Source organism: Nicotiana tabacum, chromosome 13 (genome assembly GCF_000715075.1).
Source record: "Nicotiana tabacum cultivar K326 chromosome 13, ASM71507v2, whole genome shotgun sequence".
Taxonomy (NCBI): domain Eukaryota; kingdom Viridiplantae; phylum Streptophyta; class Magnoliopsida; order Solanales; family Solanaceae; genus Nicotiana; species Nicotiana tabacum.
In genome coordinates, this window is record NC_134092.1 from 42,019,765 (window position 1) to 42,044,194 (window position 24,430).

Below are 24,430 nucleotides of genomic sequence, written 5' to 3' on the forward strand. Positions count from 1 at the left end.
CCAGCATATATGATGATAATGACCGTGGCTGGATGGAGCGGTTCATTATAGTTGCCACCAGGGACATCATCCTGGCCACAACTCCATTCTTTCTTGAATCATGGAATCGTACCCATAAGTTCAATGTCTATCCTTTCTTCTGGTTAAAGGTTATTTCCTGTTATTGCTGGCCCTTCTTTTTCCATCATTTCAGCAACTCGGTGGACACCACAAACGGTTGAAGGTTTGGATCAGTGGGTCCAGAATATTTTGGATGTTACCACGCCTCAGACCCGCAGGTGGAAATAACTGACCCTCAAATACGGGTGGAAGGCTAAAAATCATGATAAGTTGATTCTTGAATTTATCTTGTTCTTTATCCCACATATAAGAAAACTAGCTAACTTCTCTTTTTGTTGAAATTTGGTCTTCCGCAGGGCTCTGTTACCGTCCCCGAGAAGGACGTTTTGGCTGATCCTGCAGATGCGGCGAGGTTGTTACAGGAGGCTTTTGCCCTAACGGGTGTCGCCGGACCTGCTTCTGATGCGAATGCTTCCTTTCGGAGTCCCTGATCTGAGAACAAGCAACAAAAAAAGACGACGCTCTTCTACGACTGTAACAGCCCGCAGATGCGAAACCGCACCTGCGGATAAGGCGTCATAGAAGCGAGGCCGCAGGTGCGGCCTTTTGTCCGCAGAAGCATACTTGGCTAAGCTTAGTGGGAACCGCACCTGCGGTGGGTATTTTTGCAAGTGCGGAGCCACATAAGCAGCTAATAGAGTGCGGATGCGAAAGGTCGATGGACAGTGTTGTTTTAGAAATGGGGGTTTGGCCCATTTTCACTTCATTTCGTCCATGGGAGCCGATTTTGGAGCAATTTTGGAGTGCCATCTTCATTTTATTATGGGGTATGTGATTTATTCACATTGTGAGTTAAATACATGGTTTACAATCTAGATTTAAGCATGAGAATTAGTAAAAATTTGGGATTTTGGTGAAAAACCTAGAAAATTAATATTTTGGATTTTTACCACGATTTTGGAAATGGAATTAAGAATAAATTATATATTTGAGTTCGTAATGTTATGGGTAAAGTTTATCTTTGAATATTTTCCGAATTCGGGTAAGTGAGCCCGAGGGTTAACTTTATTGACTTTTAGAGCGGAGTTGAGAATTGTTATAAATTATTAAATTGTAAGCATATTTCAGAGCGAGGTAAGTCTCATGTCTAACCTTGTGAGGGGGAAACTACCCCTAGGTGATATTTATTGTTATGTGAAACTAGTTGTGGGTGCTACGTACGCATGAGGTGACGAGAGTCCGTACGTAGCTAAAGAATGTTTATGTACGAGTAGACTTAGGACTTTATCATATAATAATTAAATTATTTGAATTTGTTCTGCTGGCTTAATTAATTAAAATTGTAAGTGAATTTGATTTAGAAATAAATACATGTATAATAGGCTGAGCCTCAACACTTTGGGTTGTGGGCGAGTTATTTGAGAAACGGTAAAGATTATATTCGTTCGGTGCTCATGTACTGTATTGTAAACACGTGTCTGGTAATTCGGTAACTTCCTTCATTTCTTGTGGAGCGAATCGAACTCATCGGGAGCATAATAGATGAATCTATGGTTTGTGTCGCTCGACACTCGGCAGTGTACACATTATTATGGATCGGGCCAAACAACCTCGGCAGAATCGTGCGTTATATTGCTATTAGTCCGAATATTCACGAGATAAATCTTCCACTGATGCCCGGTATTTAATGGTATTCATTATTTATTTGATATTGACACTTGGCATTTTCTAAGTTATTAAGGTAGAATACAAGATCGAGAAAATTATACTTTAAAAGAAATATTTGGAGGACTATGAAATTTAAAGATTTACCCACTATTGTTGTGAACTTCATATCTGTTATGAATTGTTATATTATTTTATTGGACCTTTAGTAAGTATCGATGTCGACCCTTCGTCACTACTTCTCCGGGGTTAGGCTAGATACTTACTGGGTAATCATTGATTTGCGTACTCATGCTGCACTTATGTACTAAATGTGTTGCACTAAATGTGCAGGATCTGACAGGTTCATTGGGTGATCATCTTGGCGCGTAAGCGTATCTGTTGAGGAGACTTTATGTGAGCTGCAATTCAGACTACGCATCGCAGTCCACCTAGTCTCCATCGTACTATTTATTTTATTTTGTCTTATTTACATTCTGGACAGATGTTGTATTATTAATGTACTCCTTAGAAAATACTCATGTACTTGTGTCACCGGGTTTTGGGGGTTCCTACGGGTTGTTCATGATTATAGTTCGTGTATATATTATCATTTACCATGTAAATTCCATTTCATACTATTTAATTAATGAAAATTATGATTTTAAAATACTAAAATGAGTAATTAAGTTGATCAATCACTATTGGCTTGCCTGATGGTGGTGTTAGGCTCCATCATGACCTTTAGTGGATTTTGTGTCGTGACAACTTGGTATTAGAGCATAAGGTTTACTTAGGTCTCACGAGTCATGAGCAAGTCTAGTAGAGTCTTGCGGATTGGTACAGAGATGTCTGTACTTATCTTCGAGAGGCTACAGGGCTGTTATGAGCACTTCCCTTCTTGATTTCCTCATCGTGCGGTTTGATTCCATTGAGGCTTGTGCCTTTATTTCCTACCTACTCAATCTTATGCGATGTGAAGTACTTGTTATCAATTGGGCGTCAAGTAGTTGTATTGGTACTGGAGACGTGGTGTAGGATATTTTTCCCTGCGTGTTCGGGCAGGCTATTATCGTCACCTTGCGGAAGGATGTTCTTTTGTTCCAGCTCAGTATCTATACTTCCTATGGTTTCGAGACTGTGCATGGATTATTATGATATTCATGCATTGTTATCGCACGATGTTGGTGTAATGGTAGGGTACTTGTTTATGTGTCGAGGTAGTGAATGACTCGAAAGGGGGATTTCTCAGTTCATGGTTTATAGGTTCGGCATCTAATCCCAGCAGAGGAAGGGCAGTCGGACTATGGATGTTCAGGCTTGGGTTGATGGCTCGAGAAAGATGATCTTCTAGGAGGTTTAGAGTCAGTAGCAATTCATTAGTTCTGGTGCTACAGGTATGGATTTGATTTGAGGCAACATTTGGGCAGCAAAGTATGATGAAGGACATGGCAAGAAGTGTTTCATGGTGGTTGAAGAACTAACAGGTCAAGTATGAAAAGCAGAAGTCAAAAAGTTCCTTAAAGGATATGGTTTAACCAAAGTAAAAGTGGCAGATTAGCATATGAATTTTGTGGCAGGATAGCCGTGTGCCTTGAAAAAGTTTAGAGTGGCTTGGGAATCGTAATGGAAGGTGATTTGGTCTACGAATTCTATTTGGGATGGTGGCTACTGTATCGAGGAAGATTGGATATGGCAGAAAGGAATTTGCTTGAAAGGAAGATGAGTGTGAAAACTTGATTATCGTTGGGATGCAACATGACTTCGAGTTTGGAATGTATTGTCAGACTTTCAGTTGATGTCAATAGGGAATGAACAGACTTGTACAGCTGGTGGGCGAGCATGGGCTTATGAGGGTTTACTGATTTCATAGTAGTTGTACCCAGTGCAGTGCCGTTGGAAGATGTCGGCATAGAATTTCACAGGTGGGTTATCTCTTGTGAGCAGGTTAGCGGTTGTGTGATGTTGATGAAGCTTCTGCGAAGAATACTACCTGCTACCCGGTAAGAGGTCAAATATGTGAATGTGACTGATGATTCAGAATGTTCATGAAGAGCTTAACAAAAGACTTCAAGAAATTTGGTGGGTTAACAGTACGAGATCATGGTAATTGACAAGGAGGAATCTTGGTGGGCTATAGGTTTATGTAATTGTAGCTTTAAGATAAGTGGGGGAGCCCCACCGTCTATGACTAGCTCGCGTGGTTGTCTTCTTGGGTAGTTTCTAGTTATCGATACGTTGGTGGATTATTTATGACTAAGAAAAGAAAATTGCAGGGGTAATTCGTGCAAGGAACTTGATAAATGTGTGCTATACTTTGCCTTATTGATTCGTGTGCAGGTTTTGGGAAGACTTATAGTTTATGCTTCTTGTGGATGTGATGTACAAGGAAAAGAATCCAGTCGGTTGCTTCTTCAAGAGGGTGCTCATGTGCTAGTAGAGCATTGGAGTTTGGTTATATTCGGGATCACGTCAGAGTGGGTGACTCTCAACAATAGTCCTAGTGGGTTCAAGAATTATAGTGCAGTGCCTAAGGATGTCGGGTCCGTTATGTGGTTAAGGATCGAGTTATTGCAGTGGATTATAAAAGGGTCTCGGAGTATTCCATGTTATCATCGGGTCTGCGGTGCAGTAGTAGAGGAAAGGGAGAAAATGCTTCAAATTCACGGAAGGTCTTGCAGAATGGGTGTACCAGTTGGAGATGCTATTGTGCCTTGAGAAGGGTATAGGATGGTTCATGGGTATTGAGACGATGTGGTCTTGCGATACAGGTCACTCGGGATGAGTGCAAATCAAGTTCGTTATGTTTTGAATGGAGTTATTATTATTTCTAAGGCAAGTCCAGAGTAAATTGAAAGAAGTTGGGCCGGTTAGTAATGGTTGAATCAGCATGATTGTGGCAATGATTAGTTCCTTCGGCATGTGAATCTATACATGTGGTTTGTGGTTGTACGTGTGGGCTTGACAGCCACCAAAACTTGATTGATTTGGGAGGTATTTGGTTCAAATGGCCTTGTTGTGTAAATGGATTCCGGAAGAGTCATAGAGGTTTAGATCACAACTTAAGGTTTGTATTTTCTGCGGTTTGGAAATTCAGTTGCATGTTGCATTGGTTCTTCTAAAAGGAGCTAAGTGAAAGGTTTCTAGCCAACAAAGTGATTATTCTACTGGTAGTTCAGGGGTTATCATGAATTCATATATTCTCGCATAGGAGCATGATAGGTGCAGTGAGCGACATGGGAATTTGAAAGTTGAGGATCAAGGTTGCGGTTCGGTGTTGACAAGAATGTCACTAGCTCGGATGAGCAGGGGAAAATTCAGATGTTCAGAATAAGCTGGCATTTTCTTTAGTGTCATCTGAGAACGTCGTTCTGTGTAAGAGGCTTTGTGTATTGATTTGCAGATTCTTGATTTGCTTTACAGAATTAGTACGGTTGGTGGTATGGATGTGCGGACTACGCTACCTAGGCGAAAAGTCGTGGGAGCGTACCCTATGGGGAAATTTGTATGAGTGTGACATGTTAGTCACCTGGTTGTTAAAGATTGAAACCAAGTACGAAAACTTTTGGTACTATCATTAATGTGAGAATTTATGCCAAGGAGGCGTTCTATTCCTTGGGGTATGGACTGTGTGAGTTTGTTCCGGATTTGACGGTCGTTATTATGTGCCATGAATATGGCCATTATGGACCCTTGAAAGGTTATTATCCCAGTATGGTATGATCAGAATTGGCTTGAGGTCCGTTGGTAGGTCTAATGTGAATGTGTGCTCTATATTAGGTCGGGCGTATTTATTCAGCATAGCATTGCTTACGGAGGAGCCTTCGGGCATTGGATGTTATTCCTGTCGTCAGGTATTCCATGTAAAACTCTATTGTGCCATGTGGGTTGTGAGACGGTTGGATTATTCGCACATGTATTGTGATCCCGTGTAACTTGTGGTATTATGTGAGCAGGATGGCTCTCGAGATGTAGGTCATTTATTGCACCTTAGTCGTGCTTGGGTTTTCGTAGCGTATGGCGCTATCCGTCTCCCCCAAGGTTGTATTTTTGCACTTGGCGTGCTTGTGGTCGATATTCGGGTATTTCGTAGGTATGAGTATTATGGCTTGATGGGTATTTCCTTATTTACTGTTATGTGTGGATCGGGTAGCACGCCGCCATGGGTATGTTGTTTGGATCGGGTTGCACGTCACAACGGTATTATGTTGTTTGGATCTGGTTGCACGCCGCAACAATATCATGTGTGGATTGGGTTGCACGCCGCAACAACGAGACGTTGAGTATGGTTCCCTATATCTATTCTTGTGTATTTTGTTCTCATTCTCTGAGAAAGGTTCATAGCATCTTTTCAGTTGTTTTATTCGTTACGCGGGTTGGGTAGTTCTATTCCAGAGTTCGTTCTTCCTTATATGTCATATTTGATTTGTAGCTTGTTAGCGCTTCGATGGTGCTGTATGAGATTTTAGATGGTGTGTGAGGTGGCTTATTGCCCGAGCAGCTTGTACTGGGTGAGACGAAATTATTTAACCTAAAATTAGTGCAATCAGATTTATTTAAGGTACATTAAAGGGCAAATATCATTATTCAGTCAGAATGAGGTAATGATCCTTGTCAGGGGTAGAGACTCCCTGATTTGTTGATTCGGCGGGTGGTTATGAGTTTCTACACATCTCTTCCGTCGTGGCAGTAGTGCGAGAGTTGGAACAAGGCTTATATGTGTTATGAGGTATACTACAGGCTTTGGGCCGGGCTAGTGAAACTGAGGTTGTTGTGCTTGGAGGAGGTTTCCTTGGGTTTGGTGTGTTGTGTGATGTCAGCATGGGTGCACGATTATGTTTTGGTATAGTGCGTAGTCATCGATACTATGTTCGTATGTTAGAATTAGGTTTTGTAGAGAAATTCGAAGGTTGGAATTTGGTTCTAAGGCTTTGGCTTATTGACTAAATAAAAGGGAGGATCTTCAGTCTAGCTTGAACCAATATGTTCAACTGGGCTGTGATGGCACGGGCAGGTTCACGATGTATTAAACAGTGATTTTGGACAACTTCGGAGCAGTTCTTGGCATGTTCCAGGACAAACGTATGTTTAAGTGGGGGAGAATGTAACGACCCGACCGATCTTTTGAGCTCTAGCGTGTCGTTCAGCGATTTGAGGCCTTGAGTTACTTCACTTCAAGTATTATGACTTGTACGTGTGGTCGAAATTGAAATTCGGGAAGTTCGGAGTTGATTTGCAAAGAAAATTCTAATTTCGGAAGCTTTAAGTTGGAAGAATTGGCTAAGGTTTGACTTTTGAGTAAACGACCTCAGAATCGGGATTTGAAGGTTCTGATGGGTTCGTATGATGATTTCGGACTTGGGCATATGTTCGGATTGAAATTTGAAATTGAGGCAAAGCTGGAGGATTCTAGTTGCTGGTGCAACCGCTTCTGCAGAAGCTTTACCGCAGAAACGAGGCAATGAACCGCAGAAGCAGCTGGGAGTGAGATGGGTGGAGGTCGCAGGTGCGAAGGAATTCCTGCACCTGCGTGATCGCAGATGCGACCACTGGAGCGCAGAAGCGGAGCTTTTGGGGAAGGCTGGGACTGTAGAAGCGGAACCGCACATGCGGATGAGGCGTCACAGAAGAGGACTCCGCTGAGCTTAGTAAAACCACACATGCGATGGGTATTTCTGCAGGTGCGGAGCCGCAGAAGCGGCTAATGGACCGCAAATGCAAAGGGTCGCTGGGTAGAATTGTTTTAAAAAATGGGAGTTTGGCCCATTGTTACTTCATTTCGTCCATGGGAGCCGATTTTGGAGCAATTTTGGAGTTCCATCTTCATCATCTATTATGGGGTAAGTGATTTCTTCACATTGTGAGTTAAATATATGGTTTATATATGGATTTAAGCATGAGAATTAGTAGAAATTTGGTATTTTGGTGAAAAACCTAGAAAATTGGTATTTTGGATTTTTGCCACGATTTTGGAAATAGAATTAGGAATAAATTATATATTTGAGTTCGTAATGTTATGGGTAAAGTCTATCCTCGAAAATTTTTGGAATCCGGGCACGTGAGCCCGATGGTTGATTTTATTGACTTTTAGAGCAGAGTTGAGAAATGTTATATATTGTTAAATTGTAAGCATTGGAGTATATTTTGATTGATTTGCACATTGTTTGACTAGTTTCGGAACGTTTGGCTTGGAGTTGAGTGTTAGAGTGGCGTTGGAGCCGGTTATGGAACTTCGGAGCGAGATAAGTCTCCTGTCTAACCTTGTGATGGGGAAACTATACCCTAGGTGATATTATTGTTATGTGCAACTAGTTGTGGGTGCTACGTACGCACGAGGTGACGAGAGTCCCTACGTAGCTAAAACATGTTTATGTTCGAGTAGACTTTGGACTTTATCACGTAATAATTGAATTATTTGAACTCGTTCTGCTGGCTTAATTAATTAAAGATATAACTGAATTTGATTTAGAAATAAATACATGTATAATAAGCCGAGCCTCAACACTTTGAGTTTTGGGCGAGTTATTTGAGAAATGGTAAAGATTATATTCATTATGTGCTCATGTACTGTATTGTAAACACGTGTCTCGTAATTCGGCAACTTCCTTCTTTCTTGTGGAGCGGGCCGAATGCCTCAGTAGTATAATAGATGCCGCCCGACCCTCGGCAATGTACATATTATTCTGGATCAGGCCGAACGACCTCGGCAAAATCGTGCGTTATATCGCTATTATTCTGAATATTCACGAGATAAACATTCCACTGATGCCCAGCATTTTATGGTATTCCTTATTTATTTGATATTGACACTTGGCATTTTCTAAGCTATTAAGTTAGAATACAAGATTGAGAAAATTATACTTTAAAAGAAATATTTGGAGGATTTTGAAATTTACAGATTTACCCCACTATTGCTGTGCACTTCATATCTGTTATGAATTATTATATTATTTTTTTGAACCTTTTTAGCGGAGTTAGACCCTCATCACAACTTCTCCTAGGTTAGGCTAGATACTTACTGGGTACGCGTTGATTTACGTACTAATCCTGCACTTCTGCACTAAATGTGCAGAATCTGACAGGTTCATTGGGTGATCGTCTTGGCGTGTAGGCGCATCTGTTGAGGTGACTTTATGTGAGCTGCAATTCAGGTTACACATCGCAGTCCATCGAGTTTCCATCGTACAATTTATTTCATCCAATCTTATTTGTATTATGGACAAATGTTGTATTATTATTGTACTCCTTAAAAAATGCTCATGTACTTGTAACACCGGGTTTTTGGGGTTTCTACGAGTTGTTCGTGATTGTAGTTCATGTAAATATTATCATTTACCCTGTAAATTCTATTTCATACTATTTAATTAATGAAAATTATGATTTCAAAATACTAAAATGGGTAATTAAGTTGATCAATCACCATTGGCTTTCCTGACGACGGTGTTAGGCGCCATCGTGACCTTTAGTTGATTTTGGGTCGTGACAACGACCGAGGGTAAAAATAAAAAGGTAAAGAGCGTCGCGCCCGAGCCAGTCGCAGGCACTGTGGTGTTCGACGATGACGGAGGAGCCAATGATGAAGGGGATTCTCTACATAGAAGACGACGACCTTCTTCAGCTCAACAGACTGCTCAATATGTTGACCTAGTTACATTAACCGAGGACAATGTCCAGGCTCTCTAGGGAGAGTGTGATGGAGTGAAAGATGCCAACTCTCGCTTCCAGGCCCCCGTCGTTGCTTCCGGTACCATGATGCTGGGTACCTGGTATTTTTCGTCTTCGGTTGGCAAGAAAACAATAACTAGCTCTACCTTTGCTGCAGTTGCTTCTAAACCTACAGCGCCATCCACTTCATCTCCTTCTTCGCGAACCGTTCCTTCCCCACTAGTAACTGCTACACCATCTCCACCGGCCGCAGACACCTGAGAGGAGGATGTCCCTCCTCCCGAGTCCCCAATCCATGGGAATTTGGGGAATAGCTATTCGCCCCCTCCGAAGATCCTCAGAGGATGAGGAGCGTTTGGGGCATAACTATTCGCCCCCCCCCCCCCCCCCGAAGATCCTCAGAGGACGAGGAGTGTTTCCCTCTCAGTCTCTATCGGGTTCCATCTGTTGTTACGGCCGGTGGAACTTGCCAATTACCTGAAGCCTCTGGCTTCAGAGAAATATAGGAATAAAATAGTCTCTCTCGGGAGATTGTAATGCCATGCACAAAGCAACAATAGTAAGATATATGTTCCCTTTGTTGTTCCTTGTATCTTTGACAAGATTTTTAATTTGAACTTTTTCTTTGTAGTCTAACTTCCTTGCTTCCGATAGCCTTCAAAGGTTGATCCTTGATAAAGAAAAACTCACATCTGAGTGGGATCAGTTGTTGGCCGAGCGGGATCAAATTGATGCCTGCCTCCCTACACTGGAAGTACAAGCTGCTGAGGCTGTTGAGTTGGAGGCTCGGTTGCAACAAAGCGAGCAAGAGGTGGTGACCCTCAGTCAAGAGGCCGCCCGCCCTATTAAGGGTACAATTTGAAGAGGCCAAGGAAAAGTGGGTCGAGGTCCAAAATCATGTTCTTACTGCTACCGATCGTGAGGCTGTCACTACTAAAAGATTAAATAATTTGAAGGCAGCCTTAAACTCCAAAGCTGGAGAAGTTGTTATAGTTGCGGAAAATCATGCCCAATTAGAAGAGAAGCATAAGAGGGTCATATAGCATAATAAAGTTTTTAACTCCACTATCTGCGACCTAGATGTCAGCCTTCAGGCCGCTAGATCTGAGCGAAATAACCTTTCGACTGAGGTTGATCATCTTAAGGAATAACTTCAGCGTCGAACGACTTTCCTCATTGTTTCAGGCGTAAAGCATGAGGATAAAAACCTTGGAAGAGGCCAAATCAGGCGTCATTAACTTTGATGCCGAAATCGCCAAGGCCCATGATATGGAGTCAACTGCCCGAAGGGGTCTCCCAGTCCAACCTGATGCGACTGACTCTTCTAGTTCCGGTTCCGAGTTCTCGGGAACTGAAGAAAAACCTGAAGGGGATGATGGTGAAGTCCAAGATCTTAAGCAGGCGGTAGATCCGCTAATGGTAGGTTATAATTTCGTATTTTAGTCGCTTATTACACTCCAATTTACTGTACTTTAATTGAGTTTGAGCTTTAATCGCAAGTGTTTGGCACTAATTGTGTGTCTTATACTTTATAGGAGTTATTCCGAGCTATGTAGATGTTATGGAATGAATTAGAGTGATTTGGAGCTTTAAAGTCTGAGTATAAGCCCAAAGGAATAAGCCGGGATCATGTTCGGGGGTCGAGAATCATGTCGGGATAGCTAAAAAGCAAGAAAAAGCCAGACTTTGAGAAAAGTGTACACCCGCGACGTGTGGGGCAGCGCGTGGCACGCCGCGCCTGTATATTACCAGGCTGCCTAATAGATATTTCCTCTATGAACTTTCCCACAATCTCCTCGCGTGGCGCGTCGCCCCATGCGGTGCGCCTGTGTAATGTTTACAGAGTTACTATCCAAGTTCGAGCAGGAAAAGGTGTTTTCGTCTGGGCCCGACCCTACTTAGTATAAATACATGTAAAAACATTATTTTAGGGACTTTTTGAGACATCTAAGACCTATGGAGGCTAGAGAGAAAGTGGAGAAGCAAAAGCACAAGGGATTCATCATTCAATCCTCAATCAAGACAAGAGTTTGGATCATTTTATATTTTTCTTTATATTCGTGACGAATTACTCCATATCCATGGAGTAGTTCTCTTTAGGGATTGATGGATTTGGTGTATTGATATTTATTTATGGATATTAACTCTAGTTTTTATACATTGAATCGTTTTGGTATTTTAATTGTTGAATCTATATTCACATGTTCATGTAATCGAGAGAGGCATAACTTGTGTTTCTTTGCATTATCTTGTTGGTTGAATTCATTAATTCTTCTTAGCAATCGAAAGAGACTAATCGAATTATTGTTTAGACCTAGTTAGGAGGATAATCGGAAGAGGTTCTCCTAAATACCAATCCACTACGAATTCTTGCATATCTTCACCGAGCGTAAGTTGGTTCATATTGTGAGGTTAAAACTTAATCGAGAGAGGAGTTTCTACTAAACGTTGAACTAATAATTGAGTGAATTCGAGAGAATCACTTGAACATTAGAAGTGAATCAACTAAAGTTAAATCCGAGACATTTATCTTGCACTTATCCAATCAACTCCTATTTTCTCCCATTGATATCTTCCTTTCTTACTTTCATTGCGATTGTCATAGTCAATTAGCTCTAGATTCTAATTTAATTTTAGCTCAACTATTGATCATCTTGGATAGCAACCAAGCTATAAACTACAAAAATACTATTTAACTCCAATCCATGTGGACACGATATTATATTATACTATATTGGACTAACGAACATATTTAAGTGTGTGTTTTGCGCTCGCCAAATTTTGGTGTCCTTGCCGGGGATTGGCAATCAATATTATTTGAAATAGTTTGTAGTGCTAATTCAGGAATTTTTATTTTATTTTATTTTATTTTATTTTATTTTTCCATTTTTACGCTTGGTGTTCTTTGACTGTGCGTAGGCTGTAGGTTAAGTTGGTGCATGACTCAATCCTCTGGGAAGGAAGTGCCCCCATACTAACCAAAAATTGAGAAAAAACTGCGACAGTTGAGGAAGGAAAGAAATCTCCTCGAGAATACAGAGAAGGTTGGGCAATCCTCAACCAAGGAAGTTATGGCAGGAGATGAGGATAATGTTGATTTGTCTGCAAGAGAGGCAGCCCAGCAAAGAGAAAAAGTTGCACGAGATGCTAAGGAGATAGCTCTTCGAAATGCACAACTTGTCTATGAAGAGGAGAGGGCTCAGAGAATCGCTCAAAACTACCTTTGGGTGAAGACCAATTCGGAAACATAGCTCCCAGTGCTCAGAGACCACTTGGCGATTATGCTAGACCGGTATACAACCAAGGCTTGTCAAGTGTGAGACCACCTCCAGTTGCAGCTAATAATTTTGAGCTGAAGCAAGGGTTGGTCCAAATGCTTCAAAACAACTGCGTTTTCAAAGAAAAGATGAACAAAGATCCAAACAATCATTAGATGGACTTCGAAGAGATTATGAGCACCTTTCAATACAATGGTGTGTCACAAGATGCGGTTTATTTAAGGGCATTACCCTTCACTCTCAAAGGCGATGCAAAGCACTGGCTTTGAAGCTTGCCTAATTGGTTGATTAGAACATGGGATGAGATGACCAAAACATTTCTTGACAAAAAATTCTCATCAGCGAAGACGGTCAAGTTTAGAAGAGAAATCCATAACTTCTATTAGAACGAGACTGAAACTGTGTTTGAAGCTTGGGAGAAGTTTAAGGAGATAGTGAAAAAGTTTCAACATAGCGGAATTGAACTCTGGATGCAACTCCAGGACTTTTGGGATGGTTTGACACCGGCCTCACGTAGAACATTGAGCAATGCAGCTGGAGGTCCGTTCATGAAGAAGACTCTAGAGGAGATAGTCATAATTCTAGATGAGTTATCTGAGGATGCAAATCAGTGGCCCTCTAAAATTGTTGAAAGAAGAAGGGCGAATGGTGTTCACCAGGTTTATGCTAACACATCTGTGCAGGTACAGCTTGATGCCATGGCGAAAAAGATAAGGAAGCTGACCTTAGCTTCAATACACAGTGAGAATAATGCATCGTGCGATATATGTGGAAGAAGGGAGGAATCAAATGAGAGCGAGCACATGCCTGCTCTACCTTTTCCCCAAAAGCTGTATAGAGAGAAGGTGGACAAGCAATTTGAGAGATTTCTAAATATGCTGAAACAAGTTAATGTAAATTTGCCATTCATAGAAGTTCTCTCACAAATGCCAGCTTATGCCAAATTCTTGAAGTAGATCCTTGCAAAGAAGAGAAAGATATAAGAGACATCAGTAGTCAAGCTCACAGAGCATTGCAACACAATCTTACAAAACAAAATCCCACAAAAATGTAGTGATCCAGAGAGTTTTATTATACCTTGTTCGTTAGGCACTCTTAATTTTGACAAATCTTTATGTTATTCTGGTACCTCAATTAATTTAATGCCTTTATCTATTTATAGGAAGCTGGAAAATGAGATTGGAGAGACAAGGTCTGCACCAATATCTTTGCAGCTGGCAGACCAAACAACTATAATACCTGAGGGGATAGTGGAAGTTGTCTTAGTTCGGGTAGATAAGTTTGTATTTCCTGTAGATTTCATAGTGGTGAAGATGGAGGAGAATAAAGAGGCCCCCCTAATCTTGGGAAGACCATTATTAGCAATGGGTAGAGCAATTTTAGATATACATGATAGAAAACACATGCTTAGAGTGTATGAAGAGACTGTGACATTCGAGATGAATGTAGAGACGGGGGTGATAAATGAGAAGCCAGCTGCAAGTGTTAAGTGGAAGGTGAAGGTTTCGAAAGAAAAGGCTACAACGAGTGGAAAATATAAGTGTGGGGTGTACCCCAAGAAGGCTGAGAAGAAACTCTTTGCATGGATGTGTGCATTGGTTCGGGCGAGTGGAATGGAGCCCGACTTCAACTCAGACCCCGACTGAAAATTCAGGGAAGTTTCACTTACCTTATGCTTTTTAATTGTGTATCATGGGGGCATGCCACAACTTAAAGTGTGGGGTGGGGAAAATTGTATGTTGTATGTATCTGCGTTAGTAATTTAGTTTTGTTGTTTTAGATAGAAAAATGAGAAAAACTATAAAAATTTAAAATTTTCTACTTTTCCCGAAGATGGATATCATTCGACGGGTTTCTTGAGGGATTAAAGTGGAAAGAAAAAGACAAAAAGATTTTAGTTTGTTAGGTAGTGTAATAATTCCCCCTTGGTCTTCCTTTGTGCCGCGGTTCTTTTTCAAGGGTTTTGTTTGAACCGTGTGTTGTGCTGTGTTTTTAATTGAAGGCAATATCTCTTGACTTTGTTATGACTTGAGAATAGTTAGTGCTTTAGTTATGATGCTTAGGTTCAGCTTTTGACTCTTATATAAGTACCTTAAATTGTATGATCTTAACTTTGCTTAACTGCTTTAACTAGAGTGTCTTGATAATCCAATCTGGAGTGAGTTATTTGCCATGTGTGTGTGAGGTTTTGTGTATTCTGTGCATTGCATTTGATGTCTAGAACTTGTCCCGTGTGTTGCAAGGCGAAATAGTAGTTTTATTCAGTCTTGGAAGTCATATAGGCATTTCTTTGTTGAGCCAGTTATATGCGCTTACCCACCTAATTGTTATGTATCTTAGTTAACCCCGCTGAGCCTGTAATCATGTTTCTTTGGCAACCACATTACAAGCCTTACCCATTTGTTTTGAATTGACCATCTATTTGAACCTTTAACCTCTCGTGAGCACTTACATTTGTTATGAACTTTGTAAAAGTTGAAGTGTAGGGTGATTGGTTTGGCTTTTGAGTAGAACTAATGAAATAAGGAGAAAAGTGCACTGTATTGAAAAAGTAAGAGGCTCTTGAATTAAAAAAAGAAAAAATAAGTGTTTGATTGTGAAAAATATTCCATGATAGTGGTAAATCTTAATGTAATTGTGCTTGAAGAAGTTAGGAGTTAATGTAAATTGATGTGAAGGTGGAATATTTGTTTGACACAAGTATGGGGTTTTAACAATGAGATGTATGTATTAAAGTGCTTAGGGAGGTGTAGTCACTCTTATATCTAAATGTATCCTACCCGTCCCGCAGCCTACATTACAACCAATTTAAGTCCTACTTGATCCTTGACTAAATGAGCTCGATTAGTTGAGTAATACACTATGGGCAAGCCTATAGTTCATCTTTTGTGGCATATGAATGTTATTTCTGAGAGTGAGTGAATTCTTTCTATATTGAGTTTCTGATTGTTGTTAAATTTAATGGTGTGTGGAACTACTCTCTATTGTGGTGAGGGCACTTGATTTATAAAGGAAAGGTACTGTCATTGACCTCTGTGTTAGAGTAAGTGAGCGGGTTATAAATAATGCGTGGTGCTTTCGAGTCAAATCTGGAGGCTAGGATGTTACGGTGTTGTGCTTAATCTATTTTAATTATTCTTGGTGTGATGAGTTATGAGAGTTGCTAAATAAGGTTGTGTCTATATAAAGTGTGGTTCGATTGATCGAGGACGAGCAATGGTTTACGTGTGGGGTGTTGATGCTAGGATATAATCTCGTATTTTAGTCGTTTATTACACTCTAATTTACTGTATTTTAATTGAGTTTGAGCTTTAATCGCTAGTGTTTTGCACTAATTGTGTATTTTATGCTTTGTAGGAGTGATTCCGAGCTATGTAGATGTTATGAAATGAATTCAAGTGATTTGGAGCTTTGAAGTCTGAGTAAAAGACCTAGGGAATAAGTCGGGATCGCGTTCGGGGGTCGAGAACCACGTCGGGATAGATAAAAAGCAAGAAAAAGTCGAACTCTGATAAAAGTGTACACCTGCTGTGCGTGGGGCGGCGCGTGACATGCCGCGCCTGTACATTACCCGGCTACCTAACAGATTTTAACTCTCTGAACTTTCCCACAACCGCCCCGCGTGGCGCGTCGCCCCATGCGGTGCGCCTGTGCAATTTGTATAGAGTTTTTATCCCAGTTCGCGCAAGAAAAGGTGTTTTCGTCTAGGCCAGACCCTACTTAGTATAAATGCATGTAAATACATTTTTTAGGAACTTTTTCACACATCTAAGACCTAAAGAGGCTAGAGAGAAGGTGGAGAAGCAAAAGCACAAGGGATCCATCATTCAATCCTCATTCAAGACAAGACTTTGGATCGTTTTATGTTTTTCCTTATATTTGTGACGAATTACTCCATATCTATGGAGTAGTTCTCTTTAGGGATTGATGGATTTGGTGTATTGTTATTTGTTTATGGATATTAACTCTAGTTTTTATGCATTGAATCATTTTGGGTGTTTTAATTGTTGCATCTATATTCACATGTTCATGTAATCGAGAGAGGCATAACTTGTGATATCTTTGCATTATCTTGTTGGTTGAATTCATTAATTCTTCTTAGTAATCGAAAGAGGCAAGTTGAATTATTGCTTAGACCTAGTTAGGAGAATAATCGTAAGAGGTTCTCCTAAAGGCCAATCCACTATGAATTCTTGCATATCTTCACCGAGCGTAAATTGGTTCATATTGTGAGGTTGAAACTTAATCGAGAGAGGAGTTTCTACTAAATGTTGAACTAATAATTGAGTGAATTCGAGAGACTCACTTGAACATTAGAAGTGAATTAACTAGAGTTAAATCACAGACATTTATCTTGCACTTACCCAATCAACTCCTATTTTCTCCCATTGATATATTTCTTACTTACTTTCGTTGCGATTGTCATAGTCAATTAGCTCTAGATTCTAAGATAATTTTAGTTTGAATCACATAATTCTCAACTGTTGATCATCTTGGATAGAAACCAAGCTATAAATTACAAAATATTGTTTAACTCCAATCCCTATGGATACGATATTATATTATACTATATTCGACTAGCGAACATATTTAAGTGTGTGTTTTGCACTCGTCATCCCCCTACTTCTCCTAGGTACAAATATTTCTCTTCCCCCAGATTTTAGGGATGCAGTATCTTAGCTTTTTGCTTTCTTTCCACTTTGCTTTTGCTTTCCATATTTTTGTACTTATGCTGCTTGGCACGTTTGTTGTATATAGAAGTGCTTATTCGTTTAAGTATTGCACAAGATTTTCTTTTTGCGTCGAATTATGCAAGGCTCCTGGTGCATTTTTCCCCAATAGCTTTTGGATTCCGTGCATAAGTTCTTCTGGAATCAACTCTTTACTGTGAGGATTTCATAAGAGAGGGCCCTCTTATATTTATGGTGCTCTTGAAGAGGACGTCTCATGTTCATTCTGGCACTAGCATTTGAAGTACTTGCTTATCTTTCAAATGATAAATTAATTCATCGTTCGGAAAAAGAAACAAGATAAAAATAAAAGGACTTTACTTTATTCCTTCCATTTCTAAAAGTACATAAGCATTCGTTGTGCTAAAAGGAAATTACCATTACTTGTGGCTAACTTTTACAACGTGTTTCTACAGGGCTGGCCGCGCAGTTCCCTGTCCCGATAATAGAACTTTGTTCCTTGATTTTGTAGTCTCGGTCGATGTGGAAGTCATGTTGTCGTATTCTCATATCATCCCCCCGTGTTCGAATGCGAATTTAAATACTGGAAGTCTTGCTCCTTTGAAGATTCCACTAGTAAATGGTTGGATAATCTTTGGCTCGATAGCAAGCTTCACTTCCCATTAGGAACTTTGCTATAGAGACAAAGACTATCTAACCACCCTCTAGTGGCTTGCACTCGTGAACGGTCGGGTAACCTTTGGCCCGATAGCAAACATTACTTCCCAGTAGGAACTTTTCTATTGAGCAATAGACTATCTAACTGTCCCGTAGTGGCTCATTGATTGCATGCCTTGTCATTAAAAGGTCTTATTTCTGCGGACAAAGCTACCTTCGTAGTATGCTTTTCGTTGATGCCTCGTTAAAAACCTTGCCAAAAAAACCCGATTGGGATAAAAACTGGACGAATGGAAAAAGAGTGCAACACATACTTTCAATATAGGCGGTGCTCATCAACAATAATATCTTTTGAGGTGTGCCACATTCCAGTTGCTCGGCCACATTACTCTATCTTGTTTTTCCAATTCATATGACCCTTTTCCGGTGACAGCTGAAACCCAGTAGGGGCCTTCCCACGTCGGACCTATCTTTCCTACATTGAGCTCTCGAGTGTTTTGAGTTACTTTCCTTAAAACCAAGTCTCCTACTTTGAAATAACGGAGGTTGGCCCTTCGATTGTAATATCTTTCCATTCTCTATTTTTGGGCTTCCATCCTTATACGCGCCAAGTCCCTGCGTTTGTCGAGCATCTCCAACCTGACCAATAATTCTTCGTCGTTTGTTTCTTCGTCCTCCCGGAAATATCTCAGGGTAGGTTCTCCCAATTCCACCAGGATCAAGGCTTCTGCTCCGTATACGAGAGAAAAATGAGTCTCCCCCGTGCTTGATTTGGTCATTGTTTGATATGCCCATAGTACTACTGGTAGCTCTTCGGGCCATTTGCCTTTGGCTTCTTCCAATCTCTTTTTGAGATTTTGGATAATCACTTTGTTTGTTGATTCTGCTTGACCGTTTTCGCTCGGGTGGTAAGGTGATGATGTGATTCTTTTGATTTTTAGGTCTTCAAGGAATTTTGTGATCTTTGCGCCTATAAATTGCAGATCGTTGTCGTAGGCTATCTCTTTTGGTATCATGAACCTACAAATAACGTTATCCCAAAGGAAATCTACCACTTTGCGCTCGCCGATTTTCTGGTAAGGGCCTGCTTCAACCCACTTAGAAAAGTAGTCGCCAAAATCAAAAGAAATCTTACCTTACCGGGAGCTGGCTACAGTGGACCGACTATATCCTCCCCCATTTCATGAATGGCCAAGGTAAAAACAACAAGTGCAGTAGCTCTGTCGGTTGATGTACCAACGGTGCGTGGCGTTGGCACTTATCGCATTTATGAACATAAGCCTTAGCGTCTTGTTCCATCCGGAGCCAGTAATATCCTGCCCTAATCAACTTTAATACCAAGAAGTCTGCACCCGAGTGGTTTCCACATATCCCTTCGTGAACTTCTCTTATGGCGTAATTAGCTTTGGAGGCTCCCAAATATCGGGCCAACGGGCCTTGAAAAGATTTTCTATACAATTGACCTCCCTTGAAGCAGTATCGGGCTGCTTTGGTGCGTAGTGCTCGGGATGCCTTGGGATTTTTGGGTAGTTTTTCGTGCTTGAGATAGTCAATGATCTCATTTCTCCAGTCCCAGACCAAATTGGTCGCGTTTACTTCATAATAACCATCCACATCCAATACCGAATGCATAAGTTGTACGACCGTACCGGAGTCTGATCCCTTCATTTTCGTGGACGAGCCCAGATTGGGCAATGCGTGTGCTCTTGCGTTTTCTTCCCTTGGGATGTGGGTAATTGAACATTCCCTGAACCATGCGACCAGATCCTAGACTTTCATTACATATTGTTGCATGCGCTCCTCCTTGGCTTTGAAGATTCCATAGACCTTATTTACTACCAGTTGGGAATCATATTTGATTTCTATGACCTCGGAGTCCAATCCCTGGACCAACTCAAGTCTTGCAATCAAAGCCTCATATTCGGCTTCATTGTTAGTCAGAGGAACAGTTCTTATAGCCTGCCTTAGGATTTCTCCCAAAGGTGTGATTAAAAGTACACTGAGCCCAGAACCTTTCACATTGGAAGCTCTGTCCGTGAACAAGGTCCAAATTCCTGATGTCGATTCTGATACCATCACTGCTTCTTTGGTAGCCAAAGGCGGTAGTCCTGGACTAAAATCGGCCATAAAGTCGGCCGAAACATGTGGCTTAATCGCAGTTCTGGGTTTATACTCTATGTCAAAGTCACTCATTTCGACTGCCCACTTGTCCAGCCGACCTGAAAGTTCAGGTTTGTGAAAGGTATTCTGCAGGAGAAAGGTTGTCACCACGGCTAGCAGATGACATTGGAAATAAGGCCAAAGCTTTCGAGCAGTGACTACGAGAGCTAAGGCCAATTTTTTGAGATGTGGGTAGCGAGTTTCCACTCCCGTTAGAATTTTACTAATATAATAGATAGGAGATTGCGTACCTTCGTCCTCACTGACGAAAACGGCACTCACCGCTACCTCTGAGACCGCTAAGTAAATCATCAATTGCTGCCTTTCTCTGGTTTTGATAATAATGGAGGGCTCGATAAATACCTTTTCAAATCCTTCAGAGCCTGTTGGCATTCCAGAGTCCATTGGAAGGTATTCTTCTTTTTTAGAAGTGAAAATAAGTGATGACATTTTTTTGAAGATCGAGAAATGAATCTTCTTAAAGAGGCCAGTCTTCCTGTAAACCTTTAAACTTCTTTCATGCTTGACATCTGGTTAGGGATGTCCTCGATGGCTTTAATTTTATCGGGATTTACTTCAATCCCCCTTTGTGACACCAGGAACCCCAAGAACTTACTGTAACTGACTCCAAATGTGCATTTTTTGGGGTTAAGCTTCATGTTGTGCTTCCTTAGGATGTCAAAGGTTTCTTGCAGCTGTTAAAGCTGATCACCTTTGTTCAAAGACTTAACCAGCATATCATCTATGTAAACTTCCATTATTTTTCCTATTTTTTTCTCAAACATTTTATTTACAAGCCTCTTATAAGTGGCTCTGGCATTCTTAAGCCCGAAAGACATCACATTATAGCAATATGTGCCGAAGTTTGTTATGAACGAAGTTTTTTCCTGATCCTCTGAGTTCATATTGATTTGGTTGTACCCGAAGTAAGCACCAAGGAAACTCATCAACTCGTGCCCGACCGTCGCATCAATCATTTGATCAATGTTTGGCAATGGGAACAAGTCTTTTGGGCACGCCTTATATAGATCTTTATAGTCTACGCACATGCGAAATTTAATATTCTTCTTTAGAACTACCACTACATTAGCAAGCCAGTCAGGATACTTTACCTCTCGGATTGAACCGATATCAAGCAAACGAGTTACCTCTTCTTTGACGAATTTGTTTCTGACCTCGGCAATAGTGCATTTTTTCTGCCTCACCGGAGGGATGTTAGGCACCAGGCTTAGTTTGTGCACAGCCACTTCTGACGGGATACATTCCATATCCGAATAAGACCACGCAAAGAAGTCAATGTTAAATTTAAGAAATTCAATTATCCTAACCTGAGCTCGGGGTTGAGTCCTGTTCCAATTGGAATTTCCTCTCCAAGAATTTCTTAAACATTGTGACTTGCTCAAGTTCTTCCGATATGGATTTTGTTGTGTCCGTCTCTTTTGGTACCTGGAAATATCTTGGTACCTGATAAGATTTCGACGACCTCCAAACCCATGTTGAATTAGTTTTGCTCGGGAGAAGGCGTCGGCTCCTATAATTGTTATGCCGCATGTTTCTTCCCTTTGCTACTGGAAACTGAGATTGTGTTCATCTCCCTTGCCCCCGGTTGGTCAGCCATTATTTGCTTAATTCCCTCTGGTGTTTGGAATTTCAGGAGTTGATGGTATATTGATGGTACAACCTTCATCTCATGCAGTCATGGTCTCCCAAGAATGATTTATCGAAAAGGGTTGTCTTCATTACCCCTTCGGCATTTGTGGGCAGCAGGATTTCTCCTCGGGTTGTTACACTTGCTAAATTGAACTCGACGAGGAGCTTTGTGGCCGGAATTATGCTTCCGGATAGTTTGGCTTGCTCTAGCACTCTCCATTGGATAATGTTGGCTGAACTTCTTGGGTCCACCAAAATGCGTTTAATCTTAAAATCTAAAACATTAAGAGAGATTACCAGGGCATAGTAGTGTGGAAGTAGGAGTTTATTTGTGTCCTCCTCCATGAATGTGATGTCGTCTTCAATGACTTCCCGGAGTCTCTTGCTATAGGTCACCGATACCTTCGTCTTTTTCGCTGTCGAGAAAGTTATACCATTAATCTCGTTTCCCCCAAAAATCATGTTAATCGTCAGACGAGGGGGATCTTCTCCTGCTTTCGAGGGTTCCACGTTATTGCGATTGCAACCGTAGTAATTCTTAGCCTAGTCGCTTAAGAATTCTCTGAGATGGCCATTTTTCAGCAACGTCGCCACCTCCTCGCGTAGATACCGACAATCCCGAGTACGGTGGCCGTTGGTCCCATGGTACTCGCACCATAAATTAGGATCCCTCTTATTGGGATCAGATCACATTGGCTTCTGGAAATGTGCTTACTTAATGTTCCTCATAGCTGACACTAATTCCACCACGCTGACGTTGAAGTTGTATTCGGATAACCTGGGGTAGGCGGAGTCTCGAGAGCCCGATACCTCTTTGTCCTGCAATGATCTGCTATTTCGGTCGTAATCAGTTCTCTTATTGGTAGTGAATCTATCTGCCAACCAGAAACCTCTGTCGCGTCCTTCGGCCCTTTCATAGGGCAAAAATCAACCTCTAGAGGACCGTTGATCTGTGTCGAAATCATCCTTCTATTTCTCCTTATTCTTCTCCTGGTCCCGACACTTGGTTAATGCCGAGAAACCGAGCTGGTCATCCTCAATAATTATCTTTGACTCGTACTGGTTGTGAACATCCGCCTATGTTGTTGCCTAAAATTTGAGCATACTTTCTTTCAATTTTCGGGAAGCATCAGAACTTCTCGGATTCAGCCCTTTAGTAAATGCTTCAGCTGCCCATTCGTCTGGTACGGCCGGTAACAACATCCTTTCTTTCTGATATCTTGTCATGAACTCCCGCAGTAATTCAGATTCTACTTGTGCAATCCAGAATATGTCGGCCTTTCGGGCTTGTACCTTCCTGGCCCTCGCATGAGCCTTGATAAAAGAATTCCTAAGCATCTCGAAAGAATCATTGAGTGCTCGGGTAAAAGCGAATACCATGTCAGGGCCACTTTCGTGAAGGTCTCCCCAAATTTATTCAGTAAGATTGACTCAATCTCATGTAGTGCTAAATTGTTCCCATTCATCGTCGTTGTATAGGTGGTGATGTGCTCCTGAGGATCCGAAGTCCCATCATATTTTGGCATGTCTGGCATCTTGAACCGCTTCGGGATCAACTCTGGTGTCGCGCTTGGTTTGAACGGAAACTGGGTGTAGTTTTTTTAATTCGGTCCTTTCAGTACTGGCAGAGCACCCAGAATTTGATCTATTCGGGCATTTATTTCCCTCATAAACCGCATGAGTTCGATTTTAAAGAGGTCATTCTCATTGTTGTTACTAGATCCACTGTCGCCCCCCCCCCCCGATATTGTCGAAGCCGACTTCGCCCTCGGGGGATTGTTGTCAACCCTCAGAGTTGTTTGGTTTGCGGGAGCACTGGGAGGAACTGGATCTCGTCCATTCACGTTGTTGGAAGCACCCGACAACACCTGCCTCAACTCTGTCATGACCTGATCCTGTCGTGAGAGGTGGCCCATAATAGCCTTCTGTTGCTCCATCAGGATTCTTACTGTTTCAACGACGTGCTCGTCATCGGCATAAACTAGAGTTGCCTCTCGAACATGTCGTGGATATTGTCCACCATGGACCGGCGTGGCCTTATCCTCTTCGTTGCAGGTATCACTGATCGAGTCTTCGTGCTGAGGTTGATTTCCTTGGGCCTCAACGTTGTGTGCGACGTTGATATCGTTATCTGCCATTTTTATGATTTTTGCCTAAGAACAAAGAATCAAACATGTTAGTAATAGATGCAAGGATCAACTCAATTACGCAACTGTCTAGGCCCCACGGTGGGCGCCAAACTGTTTGTCCGTAAAATGGTACAGATAAATTTATACGTGGTTTATAGACAAGCGAATCAATTTGATTTCAAAATGATAAATAAATCAAATAAGAATGTAAGACTTAGCGTAGAAATCGAGATAAGACAATAGAGAGTTTGGCTCCGGGAGCAGAGCTTCTGAAGGCAATACTAACAATAGTAAGAAGCAAGAAAATAAAATGTTATTGAGCTCTGAACAGAATATATCATAAGTTTGTTTGAAAATTTGTGTCCTTACAATGGTTGTTGGAATCTTATTTATAGTGACACCTAGGGAACAAGGTCATAGGATTAAGCCCCTCTTAAATGATAATTATGGGGGCCATTGAAGAATGTGTAACGGCAGGCTATGAATGCCATATTCT